At 44.6% G+C, this 8,715-nt stretch overlaps 1 long non-coding RNA gene across 1 annotated transcript; it reads right to left on the reverse strand.

Annotated features, from left to right (window-relative positions):
* Positions 1–6,258: 6,258 nt before the first annotated feature.
* On the reverse strand, positions 6,259–7,833 carry LOC135376189 (uncharacterized). The gene is made up of 3 exons (XR_010417571.1): positions 7,789–7,833; positions 7,637–7,704; positions 6,259–6,350 (listed from the first exon to the last, which is right to left on the reverse strand). It is a non-coding gene; the product is annotated as an uncharacterized LOC135376189 (long non-coding RNA).
* Positions 7,834–8,715: the final 882 nt, after the last annotated feature.

Here is an 8,715-nt window from a genome sequence, read left to right on the forward strand (position 1 = left end):
AAGACGTTTCTGTCTTATTATGACCTTTGAATCAGCGATATACGAGGGCATTCGTCCATATTAAATGGGTCCGGTGCAGCATTTTGAGAATGTTGCGGCTACCGCTGCTGCGATCCCTGTTAAGTTTAGGACGTTTTTTTTTCTTACACATTTACACACAAGTCTTTCGTGCACGAGTCTGCACTTCTTCAGGTTACAAAAATATAAACATGGTACAGGAACATATATACAGTTGACGGGAGAGTTTTGATATGAGAGGGTAACAGGGTGATGGAAAGGATGCAAATACAGGCAAAAATGAAAATATCATAAATACAATCGCAGAGGTATCAGAAGCGCAACATAACGCCAGTTCAAGGGATTACACAGGGAACGAAAATGCATGTAGGTCACGTTTCAGGAATTAAGGATAAAAAGGGGGTTATGGCGACGGAATGAGGACACAGGTGCGCAGTACAAAGGTGACCAGTGGACCGTGAGAATGTGAAGAGAGAGGTGGTCTCAGCAGTGAGTCAAACGAAGAGAATATGGAAAGAAAAATGGAGAGTTGTTTTACAGTTTGCCTGTGTGCGTGCTTATCGTTATTTTATTTTATTTTATGCGAGAAATTATATTTACAGGTTAAATAATTGTAGTGGGCATGCGTGGATGTTCGAACCGTGCGGCTTCAGAGACTAATTTTGCGATGAAAAAGGATTCGCGATTTTTGAAGCGCGGAAATTCCATCAATTGAATTTTTAGGAAAATGCCGACCTATGCCATGGAGCTTATTTCATGCTCACTCCATGAACCGAGAAGAGTCCTCGTATCCCGTCTAGATGTTTTACTCTCTCTCTCTTTTTCTGAGCTGCACCAAATTTGTTCGCGTGTTTGTGTGTGTCTTTTCAAGAAGGATATGAAAGCAGCATTGTCGTAGTCGAGCGGTACAACTTATCGGTGTGACTCAGAAGCGACTGCATGGTACAACGATAACAGGTTTAATGTTCCAAGCAAGCACGCACTCTGTAGCTCGCGCTACCAAATCACCCACTCGTCCCTTTGTCGTCGTCAACCTTACACGACAAGCACGATGCATATTCTGCAATTGAGTTAAGCGGTAACCGCATACGACCATTTTTCGACGGAAAAACGGCGGGGCGAACCGCATGCACAGATTTTCACTGCGACGGACGGTGGCGCCCTAGCGGGCGTTTCGGTACTCCGTGTTAAATTTTGACTTGAAATTAACTGATAAATATTTTGCTGCACATAGAAAAGGTATAGTGGGACATACAAGAAGTTCTCGCGGTTAAAGCGTATTCGCGAAGCAAGTGCTACAAAAGCGCCATCAGACAGCAGCGGGCGGGCGACAACATGCTTCCCACTTCCCAGGTTGGTCATACGGGCATCCGAAATGCCCGCCACGTCCGCTCGTGGAGCGATAGCGCGTGGAGCGTTCCTATTGGCTTCCGTCGAGCGGCCGCTTCCAATCTTCGTCGGATTTTTCTGTCCACCGGTGTCGTCGTCCACGGTGGCCGGTTTTTCGTCGAGAATTCGTCCTATGCGGTTACCGCTTTATACGGCCAGACGAACATCCTCCCCGAGTGAATGGAGAGGATGGCGAATATGAACCACTCCAGCAAGACCACTCATGCTCGGACTTTGCCACAAACACGAGCACGGTTAAGCACAGTGATCAACAGTTACAGTTCCTGCATATTGGATTGAATGGTTTAGAAGCCTGACTTGCCAAAAAGTGCCGCTCGAGTGCACTTGCCGCCATCCCCTAATGTCTGTGCGTTTGACTCCCACGGTCGAAAAGTATATCGCCACAAAAGGAACGCGATGAGCGCTTAAGAATAATAATAATATTAATTATTATTATTATTATTATTAATATAATTGTTATATTAATTGTTAATATAATTATTATTAATATAATTAATAATATTGTTAATATTCATGTGAGTGAGCTAGGTAACATTCATCAGACCTCTTATATTTTTCAGTATGCAGATGACACGCTTTTGCTCTCTATTCATTCGTCCTATAGTGAGGCTTTACGTTTACTGCAGGATGACGCCTCCCGTGTTATAGATTGGTTTACGGATAATGCCGTAAGTGTTAGCCCAGTAAAGTCAAGGCTCATCTGTTTTCGTGGTCTCCCAAACCGTACTGTATGCAATTTACATTGTTTGTTATGGTACCAGGTGTTGTAATTGTGACTGTGAGTGATTGGTCTGTGTGCCATCCATAAAATATCTTGGTATACATTTGGACTTAGATTTAAAGTGGAATACGCATTTGACGTGGGTGTTAAAAAAATCGCGTTATCACTTGCTGGTTATATAATGTCAGAAGACCTTATGTCATTCGGAGGATGATATTACAGTCTCTTGGTTATTCTGTGTTAAGTTATGGTATAACAGTGTTCTTTAACTGTTCAGTTACTTGGAGGGAACTGAAGATTTTAATGTCATGAAGCACTGCAGGCGGGAACTGAGAAATGCAGAAGTGTATACCGTGTGCCGTATTTTAACGAATTATGATAAAGGACAGCGGCATTATTATGTTCCAGTCATATTTTATGCTCTGCCGCATGATTCCCTTGATTTATATTCAATTAACGCTTTAAAGGTTTTGCTGCGCTCTGTAGTAGGTACTGTGAAGTCTATTTCAGCTATCCTTTTGCAATGTGTTTTTGGGGGTTTTGAGGGCTTGTAGGATTCTTCTGTATATTATAGGGTGGTTCACTATCTGTATCTTATTGCTTGCCTTTTACCTTACTGTTGTTATCAATGTTTTAACTCTGTGTTTAAGTGTTGAGCACGCCATTGACTGTTACCTGCCCACAAGCCCCAAGGCTTAGGCGGGTACTGTTATAATCGATATCTTTTTGGAGTAATAAACTTTAATTGAATTGAATTGAATTGAATTATTATTATCATAATCAATACTAAGCTCTGTTTACGTGCCAAGGATGGCACAAGACCTTGGTGTTGAAAATTAGGATAGATCAAGCATGGGCGTAGGCTGGGGGGGGGGAGGTTGTCAAACCCCCGGAAAGCGCACCTTTGGTAGTGCATCATATAGCATGATATCGCACAATAAACGGATCACACCCCAACGCGAAAGAGCACGAATGTCAAATATACATGGGACACAGCGTCCAGTATGTATACCTGGGAGTACCCATACGAATATACAGGGTCTCCCAGCTAAACGCTGACATATTTTTGAAATATATATATATATATATATATATATAAGCAGGAAAAATCAGAAGACGACAAAGAGCTTACAGGAAAACACAAAGGGGAGTTTATTAAGACATATAGGGATAGGGGTCGACGTTTCGGCAGTCAGCGCTGCCTTCGACGGGACTGGGGTTTGGTGACAAGAACAAGCTTTATATATGGGAGAGGGTTATGTACAAGGGAAAGAGAGCAGCGCATGCGCTTTTGTCATGACTAACATAGGTTGGTGACTAAGTGAAAGGGGAATGACCGGGTCTGTGCAGCAGGACCTTGAGGAAATACCCGTGAGCCGGCTAGTCAATCCTGCTGCTTGGATCGTGACGATTTCTCGGCACGTGTGCTTCTTTGTGTCCATGCTGCAGCCTCCTGGAGTGTCGGCCATACGGGGTCCGGCGTTCCAGTGCTTGCTGTACGTGTGGGTAGGTGACGGAGCAGCCGGGGTACCAGGGACCGCAGTCGGTGTGCGATCTGGGTGACTCCTTCAAAACTGGGGTGGAGGCCGTCAGCTGCGAGGACTCTGGTTGGGGGCTGTCGGTGGAAACCATGGTCCAGGAAATACAGGTCACGGGCACTTCGGCACAGGGTCATCAGTCGTTGGTTGAACGCAAACGCCCGGGGATTGCATTGGAATTCGCGTCGCCTGTCAAGATAAGAACGACGGCGGTTGTAGGATCTGGGTAAGATAAGGGTACATACCACAAGTTCGATGTTTCCCCGAGAGCGAAACATCGAACTTGTGGTATGTACCCTTATCTTACCCAGATCCTACAACCGCCGTCGTTCTTATCTTGACAGGCGACGCGAATTCCAATGCAATCCCCGGGCGTTTGCGTTCAACCAACGACTGATGACCCTGTGCCGAAGTGCCCGTGACCTGTATTTCCTGGACCATGGTTTCCACCGACAGCCCCCAACCAGAGTCCTCGCAGCTGACGGCCTCCACCCCAGTTTTGAAGGAGTCACCCAGATCGCACACCGACTGCGGTCCCTGGTACCCCGGCTGCTCCGTCACCTACCCACACGTACAGCAAGCACTGGAACGCCGGACCCCGTATGGCCGACACTCCAGGAGGCTGCAGCATGGACACAAAGAAGCACACGTGCCGAGAAATCGTCACGATCCAAGCAGCAGGATTGACTAGCCGGCTCACGGGTATTTCCTCAAGGTCCTGCTGCACAGACCCGGTCATTCCCCTTTCACTTAGTCACCAACCTATGTTAGTCATGACAAAAGCGCATGCGCTGCTCTCTTTCCCTTGTACATAACCCTCTCCCATATATAAAGCTTGTTCTTGTCACCAAACCCCAGTCCCGTCGAAGGCAGCGCTGACTGCCGAAACGTCGACCCCTATCCCTATATGTCTTAATAAACTCCCCTTTGTGTTTTCCTGTAAGCTCTTTGTCGTCTTCTGATTTTTCCTGCTTATTTCATTCTCGTGGTCAACCGCCCTCCTAAGCTTCTAATCTATATATATATATATATATATATATATATATATATATATATATTTCCCCCTATCTATATACAACATCCTGGTCGTTTGAACCTCCATTTTGTAGCGTATATATATATATATATATATATATATATATATATCACTTTTTCCTAGAAGAAATCAATTGCAACACAACATATGCTGAAGGGCACTCCTGAGGTGGGCATTAGGAAGCTCCTAATACAATGTCTTAATTAACTTTCAATAATTAACGTTTTAATTATAAAAGCTACAAAATTCTCCCAATGAGAACATCTGTTCCTTGCGGTCACCTGATATCGTACCCGTCCTCAGAACAAAAATCAGTTCGGAAGATCTCCCGTAAAAAAATCGTGAAGGAACACCGTTTTTTTCTTTACCTTGTTTATTGCGCGTTTTAGGAGAAGCGTCTTTCTTTCACCCCCAATGTGAGATGGTCGAAAGAGCACACTATCGCCCCTTGCATCCTGTAAAAATATTAAAATAAAACAGAAAATGCAGTCCAAGATGAGGGCAGTTCTGATAGAGTCACCCGGTAAATTTGTTTTTGTTTTGTTTCCGCAAGTTAAAGCTCATCTTCGACGCATGAGGCGGCACTCGGCTCCTTCACCCTGTCACATTGGGGGTGAAGGAAAGACGCGTCTCCGAAGATGCGCAATAAACAAAATAAAGAAAAAAGCGGCGTTTCTTCACCAATTTTTTGCTGACAATCTACCGAACGGATTTTTGTTCTGAACACGGCTACGATATCAGGTGACCCAAAGGAACAGATGTTCTCATTGGGACAACTTCGTAGCTTTTATAATTAAAAAATTAATTATTGAAAGTTAATTAAGACATTGTCTTAGCAGTGTGCTAATGCCTTCCTAAGGAGTGTCCTTCAGCATATGCTATATTGCAATTGATTTAATCTCGGGAAAAAGTGATATATATTTAATAAATATGTTCGCATTTAGCTGGGACGCCCTGTATACATGAGAAACACATAGCAGACAGTTGCATCATTTGTCTGATTGTTCAATTACGTGTGTTCCATAGTAAATGCCACGGGCACAACTTGTAAGCGGATGTCAAAGAATTCCAAAGTTTACCAATAAACAAGTCAAAGACGTCGACATAAATCGACATAAATTATTATTATTGAAATAAAAAGAGGAAGAAAGATAATTACGTTATGTGAATTCAGTTTCCGTTACCGTTGGCACCTTTGGATTTCGTGTACGCTTCGGTTTCTGGTAATGAAAATGATAACAAATTTGTTTAGATTTCTATTCTTGTTTCCGGCGGAATTCGGGCAGTTAACGTTTATCGTTTGTGCTACTCTTTCAGGCAACCAACCCTGCATAAAATATGCGGTCTTTGGTTACAGGGAATGGATGACAATATTGCTTCTGGGTAGCTACCGTAATTGGATCAGCCCTCGAATAACCTAACGGATTAGAAGAACAATGGCGTGCACCCGCATACAGGGTGTGGTCAGAAAATCGTGCACGCTCAGCGTCTCTGCGGTGTCATTTCGTTATTAATCTATTTAGCGTTAATAATTTAAAACAATTACGATACTCACGTATGCGCAAGGGTCCCCCTTCTGGTTGCGACAGAGGCTCTGGCGCAGCTTCAGCCAGAAGAGCCATGGTACCTTAAATGATATATGAACGTATTGATAAGGTGTCAAAAGGAATTTTATATGTAACGCGACCGCGTCGGATTTTCTGACCAGTCGGGACCAGTCAAAAAAAAAAAAAGAAACGCAACCCGTGTACTTTTCCACACAGGAGTAATTTTTTGAATCCGTGTTAGCGCCGCGAAGCAACTCTGGCTATGAGCGGCGTAGAGACGTGGGCAGATGCAGAGAGTACAGCAGGAAGGAGTGGAAGACAGGGGGTTAGTATGCGTCCTGGCCCGACTTCCGGGGGAACTCTGCCGACATTCGTTTGGAAAGTCTGCCAGAAAACCCAAGTAAAATCTCAGATAGCACATCCGGTGGTAGGATTAGAAGCCACGAACTCTCAGTCTTCATACGGGACCTTGGCGACCACGAACGAGAGGATTCCATCAGCCATGCCGTTAGTAGCCGTAATTTGCTAAACAGCACATAACATTTCGAGAACAACAACAACAACAAAAAAGAAAAAGCTGCATTATCAAATATCATCGGGATCCCAAAAGACTCCGGATGTCCCAGGATGAACACAGATCAGTAGAGCCACTTATCAGTCGCCCCAGGCACGCTTACTGTGTGCTGACACAATGCAATTAACTAGGGCGATGGTGCTTTGTAGGGCGTAAAGCGGGTTACGTTTACGTCAACGAGCGTCCCAGATCATCACTTCTCTTCTTGTGCTGCGTTTTGTTTAGATGTTGTTCGTGTGAAATATATAAAAACTCACATAAAAAGTCTACATACAAACTATAAAAAGTCACATTTCTCAACTACAGAAAGTGCTTCTGTCTTCCTCCCTTGTTTCCGTGTCTCTCGATTTTCTTGTTCGACATCTACATACTAGCTAGCCTGCGCACTTTCCATTTTGCCGAACCCAATTATGTCATGGACAATTTAGGATGCTCGTTCGCGTAGAAATACGATTCATTCAAGAACACTCCAAAACCATGCAGCTACCTCCGCTACAATGATTATCTCCATAGCTTCATCAACCTATTCTCTAAAGTCTGTCTGCATGAATGTGCACGCATTGGCACACAATATACATGACCGTACCAGTGGCGGGTCTACGCCCTGGGTTTGCGGGCGGTTTGTTTGTTGAAGCGCGTAGATGGGAGAGGAGAGAGGGAAATCCTGTTTAGTTTAAATAAACTATTTTTGAGGGGCGATCGCCCCCCCCCCCCCCCCTAGATCCGCCACTGGACCGTACTCATATGAGATGCCTTCATTGTGTTTATCTCCTCCTGTCGATTACGACTTACCAAAGATGAGAGCGAAAAGGAAGATGGTACGAAGGCAGGACATGGTGATAAAGCTTCCGATTGAGTTGCTGGGAAGAAACATGAAATCGCTCGTTTGGAACAAGTAGATGAGAAACAGGCCATGCGTTACGTGAAACATCGAATATGCTTACCTGTTGAAACAATCGATGTGATTGTGGGTCCCCTGCACGTCCCCCAGTACATATATACGTGGAGCTGGTACAGGATGACTCGAAGCACGTGTTGTTCCCCGTGAGGTTTCGGTGAAACCGATGTGCGAGGAGGAAGGCCGCGCTGGCCGTGCGCCACATGTTTTGGAACGACGCTTCCGGGAATCCTGGGCCACATGTGACGGATTCAGCGTAAAAGTACACGTTTGCTGCGCACTTTTCGCTGCGTTATAAACAGACGTCGATAAAGTTTCCGAAAGAGGTAGTGGAATTTCTCCACGAAATGGCTTCGCAATATTTGTTCTGCATGCTCGGAAAAGCTTTTCGTCCGTTAGTACATTCAGGGATCGTCGAACAAACTCTGATACGTTTGGCACGTGGAACACCTGTGGTTTCACTGAAGTGCGCGAATATCTGCACATAGCAACGAGCATATTTTACATTTATCGAAGTGTTAGGGAATTTGTCTCCTTGCACGTCCCTCAATATACGGTCAACCCTTACGTACGTGCCATCATATCCAACGTGCTTGTGTACCCAAAACCGATAAAGTCGGCCAGCGTGATAATATTTTTTCCCTACACAAAACCACCCCATCTTACATCGAAAATACCGATACGTCCAACATTATCCTAAGTGAGACAGCTGAAAAAGGGCACGTTTTCCTTTCGATGCAACTGAAAGTTCTCAAATACTAAGCGGTCGCTCTCACTACACCACGTAATATAATAATAACTTAATAATTGGGTGTTTACGTCACGAGACAACTGAGATCATGAGCGACGCCACAGCGGTCGGTCTGTAGATTGCTTTTGCCACCTGAGGTTATTGAACGTGCGATGAAAGCTCATCACACGGCACCCCGTATTTAACGTCCCTCACGGAAGACGACGTGTCTAAGCAACTTGT

This window comes from Ornithodoros turicata, unplaced genomic scaffold, assembly GCF_037126465.1.
Source record: "Ornithodoros turicata isolate Travis unplaced genomic scaffold, ASM3712646v1 ctg00001054.1, whole genome shotgun sequence".
NCBI classification, from domain to species: Eukaryota; Metazoa; Arthropoda; class Arachnida; order Ixodida; family Argasidae; genus Ornithodoros; species Ornithodoros turicata.